Source organism: Garra rufa, chromosome 6 (assembly GCF_049309525.1).
Source record: "Garra rufa chromosome 6, GarRuf1.0, whole genome shotgun sequence".
NCBI classification, from domain to species: Eukaryota; Metazoa; Chordata; class Actinopteri; order Cypriniformes; family Cyprinidae; genus Garra; species Garra rufa.
Genome location: NC_133366.1, coordinates 30,777,403 through 30,790,617, shown reverse-complemented (window position 1 = coordinate 30,790,617; position 13,215 = coordinate 30,777,403).

The following is a 13,215-nucleotide window of genomic DNA, read 5'->3' as shown; positions in this document are numbered from 1 at the left end:
AGTTCACATTATCTCCAAATCTCCCGCCTGGAATTCAGCCTCTCTCATTGGTCAAGCCCACCTTTAGAGGCGTGAATCTTCCCAGATGTTAAAAGGGCTCACACACAGTTCCGCCTAAGGTTCTTCTGAAAACTTGATTGCTGCTTGTGGGGAGGGCCTCCACAGGCCCAGGCCCAGAGGGGGGCCTCAACATATGGAGCTGTGTGGACTCTCCACACAGACTACTCCCACTGGAGGTCATTTCACTCGACTATGGAACTTATCAAAATGTACACAATCGGACATCTCTCTCTCTTCACTCATGACCATCTCTGGATCCCCATCTCTGAAGTACGGCCTGCGGTTCCTCAGAACCGCTCACTCGGGAGAGAGGACTCTCTCAACCACAACAGAGTCCAGAACAACCTCGGAGTTTCAAGAAATTGCAACTTCGGCCATCAAATGGAACCATCCAGGACTTCTGCAGAGGCTCCACAAGACTCTCGGTCGAATGCAAGTATCGTTTCTTCCACTAAACAGAGGTTGTGTGTAAGCTATCTGATGCTGTGCTTCGCGTTAGAAACTGATGGTTCTTTTAGATGGTCAGCTTCAGCCTCACGCCCTTTTCCTGTACTGTTCTAACCATCCTCCTACCCTACCCTGTATGAGTGAGTATATGTTTGTTTGTTTAGATTAGTTATATGTTAGTCGTTAGTTAATAAAACTCTTGTGCACAAATTACACGAGTCTCTGATTCTACCTTGCAAATTAATGTCCCTTTACGATTTCCGATCAAGCTACATGCTCTAATGCATTATTACTGTAAGAATGTTATTTTTCTGTGGCCAAGAAAATATAATTGCTTAGGGTTGATACGAAATTACCCTGAATGTTTGCTAGACGAACAGATTAATTGATGGCGATTTAATCCCGTTACAGTTACTACTGGCGGCTGATATAAATAATGGTAATTAATCAAAATTAATTGTAATTATTTATATACATTTCCCTTTTGAGCTAAATTTGCTACAGCTGTGATGGTTTGAGATTTCTTTACCTCAACATCCTGCTGGAGAGACTGTGCTCATCCTCACAGAATATTAAATGACAGCAGAAGGGCTGGGACAGCCGAGCGGTCTGTGTTTGTAGCTCTCTGGAGCTTGTTTTTCTTTAGAAATCTCTATCTTACTATTACTCTCTGTTGTTTAAAGTAATAAAAACATAGCTTTACTCCCAACAGATTTGTGAAATTATCCGTCACACTAATCTGACTGCTCTGATCGCTCACTTTACTCGTTAACCGCGAGTGCAGTGCGTTAGCATTCCGTTTAGCTTGCCACTGGCGTCTTACATTTACATTCACGTTCTCTATTTGCGCCTACTACCGTTTTCCTTTTTCTCTCGCTGACCGTTCAAGCTTGCGAATCGCGATTCCTTTTACGTCCCATTCACTCCGTTGTTCCTCCTCCCTTCAAGAGCTCATCAAAACAACAGTGGTAAGTTGGAACCATTCTCCAATAACGGTGAGTAATGGCTTCTTCTCTTGCTATTGTTGTTTGCACCACTTGCCACATGTATAGCTTATCTATCTCTGTCGGCAGTGAGCGTTATACATGTGATAAATGCAAGGAAATAGCTAGGCTGACAGAGAAGATTTCAGAACTAGAGACACGCATCCAAACTTTAATGGAGGATAGTAAGAATGTGAGGGACTTAGATACAGCTTTGGATGTGACTAGCCCAGGGAGCCATGCAAATTGTTCAGTTCCGGTAGTTACAGCGCCCATGCAGAACATCAGATCAGAACATCAAACAGGTTATCCCCACTCAGTGAAGCACCCACTGAGAAACCTGATGAAAGTGCTCTAGTAATTGGCAATTCTATTGTACGGAATGTGAAAATAGAGACACCAGCCACCATAGTCCAATGTTTACTGGGAGCCAGAGCGCCTGACATCTTGGCAAATTTAAAAGTGCTGACTAATGCTAAACATAAACTCAGAAAGATGGTTATTCACGTCGGCACTAATGATGTTCGACTTCACCAGTCAGAGATCACTAAAAATAATGTTAAAGAGGTGTGTGAGGTGTATGCTCTGGTCCTCTACCTGCTTACCGTGGTGACGAGATGCATAGTAAATTGTCATCACTAAATGGCTGGATGTCAAAGTGGTACCCGAAGAATAACATAGGTTTCATAGACAATAGGACGAGTTTCTGGGGCAGACCCGACTTGTTGAAAAGAGATGGTCTTCATCCCTCCGGATGTGGAGCTTCTCTCCTTTCTAGAAATATGGCACATACATAGTCTTAGAATTTGCACTTGAATAACTGGGGCCCAGGTCAGGAAGCAGACAGACTGGCTAAACTGACCGTCTGCTAGCCGCCTCAGCACATAGAGACTATTTCACCTAGATATCACACCATAGAGACTGTGTCTGTTCCCCGAGCTAGAAAATACAATAAACGTCCAAAGCAATTTAAGAGTAACAATTTAATTGATGTTCAACAAATAAAAAAAATATGTAATATAGAGAAACAATTTCTATGAAAGCACTTTTTGTAAATGATATGATCCCTTATCATAACCTAGATGAGCTCTGTTTGACAGAAACCTGGCTGAAACCAGATGATTACATTATTTTAAATGAGGCTACCCCCCAAAATTACTGTTACAAACATGAGCCGTGTTTAAAAGGTAAGGTGGGAGGTGTTTCTACAATTTATAGCAATATTCTCAGTGTTTTTTAGAGATTGGGCTTTAAGTATAACTCGTTTGAAGTAATGGTGCTCTATATAACATTATCATAAGAATAAAGTATTTATGATAAAAAATATATCAAAATTACGACCTATGCTCTTACTGTCAAATGCAGAAAAGTTAATCCATGCGTTCATGACCTCAAGGATAGATTATTGTAATGCTTTATTGGGCAGTTGTTCTGCACACTTAGTAAACAAACTCCAGCTGGTCCAAAATGCAGCAGCTAGAGTTCTTACTAGAAGCAGAAAGTATGGCCATATTCAGGCACGTGCACAGGTAGGGCTCAACCTGTGCTGAGCACATGCCCTTTTTGTAATTACACTCGGAAGTGCCCTTTTTTTTAATAAATCAATGCTATTGGTAACCCTTTACGTCTGTTTGTCTTTTTAACAAATATTTAACCAATTAAAGGCATTAAAAAGCGCATCTCTTAGAACTGCTCAAACTGTCAGTCAAACTTCACAACTCCGCCCCCTCAGCGCCGCAAACTTACGTTTAAGCACATCAGTCAGAGCAGAAGCAGATGAACGTCTTCGTCTTGTAACGGTAAAATATCTTGTTGTTTGAATAAGTGCAACATTGTCTTTATGAAATAAACACTAGTATGTCTATAAAGGTTCATATAATGCATCACCACACCGGTGTGATGTTGACGTAATGTGATGTCGTCATTTTAATGATGGACAAATTGCACAAACCCACAGTCAAAAACCCGCGGTGTAACTGCATTTGAGTTTGACACAAAGCAACTGAGTGATCCTTGTCAGCTAGATGAAATATATTATAAGAAATGTCTATTTTGATTTTATGGCTATCTGCTGAATGTGCTGATGCATGTAAGTTACATGATGTAATTTATTAACATTTCATCATATTATATAGCCTATGGTCACACAGCATGGTAGGTTAAAGTTTACGATGCTATTATATTATTCATGTCAAAGTTATTAGTACTAATTAAATATAATATAAGAATGTTATTGTGTGGTATTTATTTGATGGTGGAGGGGTTCATGGAGGGGTGCCCTTTTTTCAGTTTCAGCACATGCCCCTCAAAAGGTCTGTGCACGGCCCTGACCATATTAGCCCGGTTTTGTCAACACTGCATTGGCTCCCTATTAAACACTGTATAGATTTTAAAATCTTGCTAATTACTTATAAAGCCCTGAACGGTTTAGCTCCTCAGTACTTGAGCGAGCTCTTATCATATTATAGTCCCTCACGTCCGCTGCGTTCTCAAAACTCCGGCAATTTGATAATACCTAGAATATCAAAATCAACTGCGGGCGGCAGATCATTTTCATATTTAGCGGCCAAACTCTGGAACAGTCTACCTAACACTGTTCGGGAGGCAGACACACTCTGTCAATTTAAATCTAGATTAAAACCCATCTCTTTAATCTAGCCTACACTTAATACATTTCTATAATCCAAATCCGTTAAAGGATTGTTAGGCTGCATTAATTAGGTCAACCGGATGGGAAGACGGCCATCGACGCAAGATCGCGAAAACGCGAAAAGTCCTCTCCAATCTGACTTTGTGGCAACATGGAACTTATGCATCTACATTAATATTAGTCTGTTTGTTTCTTATTCCGAGGTCACCATAGCCACCAGATCCAGTCTGTATCCAGATCAGATGGTCACCTGCAGTCCCCCGGATCCAGTCCGTACCAAGTGCAGATGGTGGATCAACACCTACATCCGAATGTCAGCAGATACTGTTTCAACTAGATGAGCCCCAAAGAACTCCTAACCTAAATGGCCACTGGCACAAGGCCATGGGAACCAGATGAGTCCTCTCCAATTTGACTTTGATGCAATATGGAACTTTTGCATTATTATTGACAATTTATTGTCTTATTTTAATACTGTAAGGTTGCTTTGACACAACCTGCATTGTAAAAAGCGCTGTATAAATAATCTTGACTTGACTTGTTCTCAATTGGCCAGCAAACTCACCTGACCTTAACCCCATAGAAAATCTATGGGGTATTGTGAAGAGGAAGATGCGATATGCCAGACCCAACAATGCAGAAGAGCTGAAGGCCACTATCAGAGCAACCTGGGCTCTCATAACACCTGAGCAGTGCCACAGACTGATCGACTCCATGCCACGCCGCATTGCTGCAGTAATTCAGGCAAAAGCAGCCCTAACTAAGTATTGAGTGCTCATACTTTTCATGTTCATACTTTTCAGTTAGCCAAGATTTCTAAAAATCCTTTCTTTGTATTGATCTTAAGTAATATTCTAATTTTCTGAGATACTGAATTTGGGGTTTTCATTAGTTGTCATTTATAATCATCAAAATTAAAAGAAATAACCACATAAAATATATCAGTCTGTGTGGAATGAATGTATACATTATACAAGTTTCACTTCTTATAATAATAAATCAACTTTTTGAAGATTTATGATATAATTTATACATATAATTATATGACCAGTACCTGTGTGTGTGTGTGTGTGTGTGTGTGTGTGTGTGTGTGTGTGTGTGTGTGTGTGTGTGTGTGTGTGTGTGTGTGTGTGTATATATATACATTGGTGCTAGGTGCCTATGCTTTTCACCTCAGCAAAACTAAAAAACATGCATATGACAAACTTTTGTGACCAATCAAAAATTAAGCATTATGTTTGAAGGGGAAATTTTCAAAAAGTAGGGTTTCCCAATTTCACTCCACAGCAACATAGGTAAACACCAATCCCTTTGGGTAACATTTTATTTTAAGGGTCCAGAATAATGCATTAGTTAAGCATTAATTAACTCTTAATTTGTTCACAGTTAAGCATTAGTTAAGCACAAACACACTAGTAATTAATGACTAATTTAACATTTTAAGGTTCCCAAATGATGTATTAGTTAATTATTAATAAACTAGTAATTCAAGATTAACTTGTTCACAATTATGCATCAGATAAGCATGAACACATACATAAATAATGATTAACTGAACATATAGTAAGGGCTTATTAGCCATTATTTGCGAATTATTAAATTTTTAAAAACACATAAATAAGCAAAAATAGATAACAAAAATAAGCTAGTAATTAATAAATAACTGAATGTACAGTAAATACATGTTAGCCATTATTTACAAATTAATAAGCCATTATTATTTTAATATTTTTTGGAGTGATGTAAATACATTTCTGTGATTTACCATCTATTAAGTTGACCAAATAATAAACTAGTAATTATGTTTAATTACTGCTGGTTTGCAATTATATATGGCTAAAATAGTGTAATAAGGACTATTTGATGCATCAGGTTCTACAGTTCTAATGTTAAAGTTATATCCACATTAATTATGGCAATTATATTATAGGCATTAATTATAGGCAAGTGACATTCAAGTTTATTTATCAGAATAAGCCAATAATTAAGGCTAACCTTCCATTAATACAGTACTAATAAAGCCGATTTGACCCCCTATTCTGAAGTGAAAGTTATATCCACATTAATTATGGCACTTATTGAGTGATATTCAAGTTTATTTACCAGAATAAGCCAATAATTATGGCTAAACTGACATTAATATAGTACTAATAAAGCCAATTTGACCCCCTATTCTGAAGTGAAAGTTATATCCACATTAATTATGGCACTTATTGAGTGATATTCAAGTTTATTTACCAGAATAAGCCAATAATTATGGCTAAACTGCCATTAATATAGTACTAATAAAGCCAATTTGACCCCCTATTCTGAAGTGAAAGTTATATCCACATTAATTATGGCACTTATTGAGTGATATCCAAGTTTATTTACCAGAATAAGCCAATAATTATGGCTAAACTGCCATTAATTTAGTACTAATAAAGCCAATTTGACCCCCTATTCTGAAGTGAAAGTTATATCCACATTAATTATGGCACTTATTGAGTGATATTCCAGTTTATTTACCAGAATAAGCCAATAATAATAATAATACTGACGTATTTACAGCATCTACACTTAGGCTCAATCCCAATTCTACCCCTTACCCCTACACTTAGCCCTACCCCTCCGTTTGGCGCGTTCACGTGAAGGGGTAGGGGTGTCTCATTTCTCTTTTGGTTGGAGGGGTAGGGGTAAGGGGAAGGGCCAGATAGCCCTCCAAACGAAGATTTTTCAGGACCTCACTTCAAACGAAGGGCTAAGAGAAATTTCCAACATGGCTGCTCACTCGAGCAAGCAGACTCGTAAATATAAGTAATTTTTGCCTTTAATAAGGATTTTGATGACAATGTTTCATTATATGTATATTACCTTCAATCTTGTGTTTGTGTTTATGGTGTTGTTTTGTAAATAAACGTTTGCAAAAAAATCGCTAAAGTTTGCTAGCAGATAAAAATATATTTTGTAATATCAGTGCTATGTCATATACACTTGACTGCATGTTAGAAACATGAAAGACCAGTGGCACGGCAATTTGCAACGGTGGTGTAGTGGAGGGTGTATGCAGGTATACGGTGTATACACACTACCACTTTTTAAATCCCCTCTGATGCACATTATTCAGTAGTGTCCTGCATTCGCCAAAATCATGGCAGTCCACCACATCCAGTCATGTGAATAAATGTAAATATTCACTCAAAACACCCAATAAAGGCAGTGATGATGCAGTCAGGACCGTGGAGCCGGCTTGCTTTGAAATGTATTTGATGATTGCGCCTAATGCACCTGCGCCCGCTCACCGCACCAGTAATTTAAATCAGTACATAATAATAAAAACGATACCTTACTAATAAAAAGAAGCTGATTTTTACGATCAGAAATTTCTTAAACCAGTGAACCCCTGTAAACATTTTAGTCCAAGGATCCAGAAAACGAATGCGTTCAAATAGAAAGTTCAAAACGAAATTCACAAATGAAGCATATATACTTCTCCAGGCACCACTACACTGATTAGCAATTTGCCGCGCATGTGATAATGCGTTGTTTGTTTTGCTTACGGCCACATGTGAATGAACGGTGCGTGCACCGTACATTTGTACTTTTTGCAACATGACAAAATTTTGACATCTTGGAATGAGTGATAAACATCTGCGCATGTCCTCTGACGTAACATTAGGAACTAGCGACAACCTATGATGACGTATCACAGTGTTGTAGTGGTGTCCCATTTCTTAGGGGAAATATTTTAGCCCTTCCCCTTTACACTTTGTTTCAAGGGACAAGGGGAAGGGGCGAGGGGTAGGCGAAGGGGTAGAAAATAGAATTGGGATTGGGCCTTACAAATACATACGTATTTTTAGCATTTTAACGTACAATACATACGTTTTGACAACACCTAAAAACAAATCCTTTTGAATACTGAAATCGCAGCATTGATTTCATTATTATTGTTGTTTTTAATTGTCATACCAATTGCCTTGTGTTTTAATTTGCATTATTAAATAGTTGAATCGTTTACTTTATATAAAATTATAACATTTCATACTGTTCTGTGTGATTTCTGCTGCCAGCTCGTTTCCAAGAATAGGTCTACATAATGTTAAGCAAGCCTACACTTTAAACTCAAATACATTTCTGCAATTGTTTAAGCATTCATGTAATATTAACTTTGTTTGCCTAGTGGGACACAAAGGGCGTTTTCTCTGACATGCGGTGACTAACAACAGAACCATAAAATACACTGAACACGCATCATAATTACAAAATGAAAAGATTTTATTTGTGCGCTAATCTTCAGAATCCATACAACTGCGAGGAACAGACCCAAATTAAAACCTTTATCCGGCGATCTTCACCTCCATCCCGAGCAGCGAGTCCAGCAGCAACAGCATTTACCCCGCGCTGAAGTGCTTGGCTGTATCCGAAATCGCCCCCTATACCCTTATTCACTATTCCCTACATTAGTCCACTCGTACAGTTCACTTGAAGAAGTGAATGAAAACGAGTGAGTGAATTCGGACACTAAGTGCACCGTAAGGACTGTCGCTTTTGCATACTATTACTGTTTAACAATCATTTAAAACAGACAGTTCGAGTAGTAAGATTAAAGGATTTATCTTGAACTATGTCAAGGAATTTACGTATAAACCCTGGTTAAAAAAAAATAATAATCTATTTACAACGAATTGGTACCTGTGTTGTACGCTGTATTACGCCATGAACCAGCGCATTGTAAAATGACCGGATGGATGATTCAGCTGCGGGCGCCATCGTCTGGTGATACACGGGAATTCAGTCGGCGCGCAACTCTCTCAGTGCATTATGGGTTATCTCTAGCTGTTGAGCGTACATCGGTTGTACACTCGTTTTTGCGGTGCATTGTGGGATTGAATGAGTGCACTCGGGAATGTCCACTATGGTTTCAAACACCACTTAAAATGGCTGTCCCTTCAAGTAGTGCACTATTTGAGGGTATAGGGGGCGATTTCGGATACAGCCCTTGTTTCAAATTCAAATTTTGCCGCATTTAGAAACGACAAGTTTTACGGCAGGAAAATCGAACGCTCATTGGTTCTCGCCTGCCTTCGTCACAGATTACGACATGACGTGTTTCTGGTGAGATGTGTTTGAATGATGCACGGGCGCAATCACGGAGTGGATCAAGACAATAATATGGATATTATTTTCAGCGATTATCAATTTAAAATATGCCCAGCACCTCAAACAAACCTACTGCATTCTGCCAGAGAGGACTGCGGCTGCAAATGCATCGTCATTTGGATTACTTTTTGGTACGGCTGTTGATATTTTTGCAATACATCGACGATTGTGATTGCACTTTTAAGTCTGTCATGTTTTGTTTTTTTATTACTGTACAGAGAGAGTTATGGTTAACGTTAGGTTTAGAGGTAGGAGTGGGATTATAAAAAATATTTTTATTCCAAATTCTTACTGAAATGGCAATTTCCCTGCATATTTTGGTCAGTTACGTTTTATATGCTTTTATATTCGTTATAAAATGGGTAGGTTTAGGTTTGGGGGTAGGTTAAGAGGGCTAAAAATCAAAATCGCTTATTAATAAAATTATAAAATTGCAATTGCTATAAAATCGGTTTCGTTTTGGTGGTAGGTTAAGGGTGCTAGAAAAAATCTAAATCTAAACGTTACGTATAAATACCCATGTATAAACAATGAGATCAGATTGAATTATTGGCTTATTCTGGTAAATAAACTTGAATATCACTCAATAAGTGCCATAATTAATGTGGATATAACTTTCACTTCAGAATAGGGGGTCAAATTGGCTTTATTAGTACTGTATTAATGGCAGGTTAGCCTTAATTATTGGCTCATTCTGGTAAATAAACTTGGATATCACTCAATAAGTGGCATAATTAATGTTGATATAACTTTCACTTCAGAATAGGGGGTCAAATCGGCTTTATTAGTACTGTATTAATGGCAGGTTAGGCTTAATTATTGGCTCATTCATTCTGGTGAATAAACTTGAATATCACTCAATAATTGCCATAATTAATGTGGATATGTGGATAATGTGGATATATTATATTTATTAGGGCCATTACTTTTTACACTTTATATGTTACCCTTGGGAGATATCATCAGGAAACATGGTGTTAGCTTTCATTGTTACGCTGATGATACGCAGCTCTATATTTCTTCGCGGCCCGGTGAAACATACCAATTTGGAAAACTAACAGAATGCATAGCTGATATTAAAAACTGGATGGCGAGAAATTTCTTACTGCTAAATTCTGAAAAAACAGAGGTGTTAATTATTGGACCTAAAACCTCTACAAGTAATAACCTAAAACACAGTCTAATACTAGATGGCTGCTCTGTAAATTCTTCATCATCAGTCAGGAACTTAGGTGTCCTATTCGATAGCAATCTCTCCTTCGAAAGCCACATTTCTAGCATTTGCAAAACCGCATTTTTTCATCTAAAAAATATATCTAAATTACGACCCATGCTCTCGATGTCAAATGCAGAAATGTTAATCCATGCGTTCATTATGTAGCGTTTTATAGCTCAAAAGGGAAAATATTTATGATTAATTATAACTGGTTATAATTAATTACAAATATTTAGATCAGATCTCAGAATTAACCGTAGCAGAATTAATATTACAATTATTTGATCTGTTCGTCCGCCGAATAGATAGTATAATCATTTATCAATTCTAGGAAGAATTACGTTTCTGGCCAAGAAAGAGTAACTTTCCTACTTTAGTCAGTACTAGCAATAATTCAGTGAGATCCACATATAGCATGTAGCAAAATCAGACATTCAGGGACCTCGGATTATGAGCAGCACTCAGGGACAATAAATTGTGAAATGTAGGGTATTTAATAAATGAATCTACGGTGAACGTACAACTACTGATAAAACACATATATATACAAAGAAAGGAATTAAATGAGGAAAGAGAGAGAGAGAGAGAGAAGAAGAAGAAGAAGAAGAATGGTAGTATTTAGTATCAAATAACCACAACCTAATGAGAATCATCAAAGAATCAATTCACCTTAAAAAGGGGCTCAACTTAAACGCATCTAAAATAGCGGTAAATAGATACTTGCATTGGCTTTGTTTGCTGAACAAGAGTCTTGATGCGGTAAACAATGGAGATTCTTGATGGATTCCGTTAAGAGAGTGAGCTGGAAGTTTCTGTAGTTCTTCTGAAGATAGGGAAATCCACAACGAGTCTACAAAGTTATTTGAAGATAAAACTACCGAAAGTTAGACTCAGTGATGAGTCTTGGAGAAGATCCAGAAGGTTGAAGAAAAGCTGAAGAGACTGCTGAAGAAAAAAAAGAAAAAAAGCCAAGATCTGCTTGAGCCCAGAACTTTTCAAATGTTCTCTGTCACACCCACGTTTGGGAGGACCGGCCAATCCAAAGCTTGGATTTTTTGAGCGGGACAACTTTCTTTGTCTTCACTTTATGGTCCATTTGCATGTCTATGGCTGGTCTGTGAAATTGTTTCAGTTTTACCCAAAATACAGTGTAAACAATATGATGCATCTTCTAATCACATAGCGTACAAAATTGTTTACAAAATGAAGAGCAGATCATTTTGGTACCAAGAACGAACAGTCTAGAAGATATTAAACCAAAGATACATTAATACACAGGAATAAAAGTATTCGCAGGGTTAACTGATACAGATAATTAGGTAACTAGGCAAATATGATAGAGAAACATACAAACAACACATGCATATACCAGATACATTTGTGATCGATTAATTATAGGCTAAATAAGGAAAAAGTCTTTGTGTATGTGTGTTTGTGTATTGTAATGGTTGTCTGTGGCCAGGCATCTCCTGCCTGGCACCGAGTTGCCTGTTGTCTCCTCGTTGGTATCCCTTTGAAGTCCCATTGGGAGACAAGAGTTAGTCTGTTTAGCAACTACGTGGCAGTGAATAGGGAACCATGGGCCATTTAACACCCATATAAATGTAAAGGGACAAGCTATCTCTTTAATTTATATGCAAATGTCAAAAGGCTAAAAGGGTCTTTAAGGCCAACGGCCTAACTATTATCATTGAAAATAGGCAGACGCTACAGAATTCCCCCCTTTTGGCTGACGAAGTTTGTAGGAAAACATCGTCAGACAACAGTTGCCGTGATGGTCGGGTAGCAGGTGGATTACGATGATCAAATGACAGGTGGATCATAATGGTCAGATGGCAGGTGGATCAGGCAGTCAGATAGCAGGTGGATCCTCAGCCTGGGTGTTACTCTTGGTCAGGTTCAGCATTGTCTCTGGTCTGGGTCCCTCTTTTCTGAAGGTTCCACTTGAAGGTCCGAGGAAGGGCAGCCATGCACCTGTTCATGGACCTTTGCACCCCGTTGACTCTGTTGAGCAGGACAAAGGCAAGGCCGATGGTTAGGGTGTACCCGATTGCTGTGGCGATGCACAGAGCCGTGTCTGCGGCAGTCCAGGCTCGGGCAACGGGAAAGTTGGTCTGGACCGGCAGCCGAGACAGTGCTTGGAGAGCCATGTCGTTTGGGGTGATGTCGATCACCTGGGACCCCCCTTCCTTAATGCTCAGCTCCAGTTCAGGTTCCAGGGTGAGATTGTAGTTCATGAAGAAGGCTGGGATTTCCACCTCAGACTGGTACTCTTCACTTGGGAGATGATCCAGTGCCAGGTCCCCGAGGTGGAGGATGGCACCCTTGGGTACTTGAATCCACATAGTCTGGTTGGACCGGCTGACACGGGTTGCAGGGTCGTGCTGGTCATAAGTCAGAGTGGCAGTATGGATGAGCGTGTTGACAAACCACTGATTACCTGGAATACCTGAGAATAACTGCTTCATGGAGTTCACAGTTTGGTTCAACAGGACACCGTGGGTGTTGAGAACCACCAGGGTGCCTTTTAATGATTTGCCTATAGTCTGTAGGGTTTTGCCCTGTAGTGTGAGTTGTTCTCTCAGCTGGGGAATCTCAGTCTGGATCTCCTTCATGTGTTGCCTCAGGGTAGACAGACTCACAGAATTAATGCTGGTGACCCCCAGGTTGAATAGGGTCCCAACAGCAATAGCGGCCCCGAGTAACGCTCCGAGGAA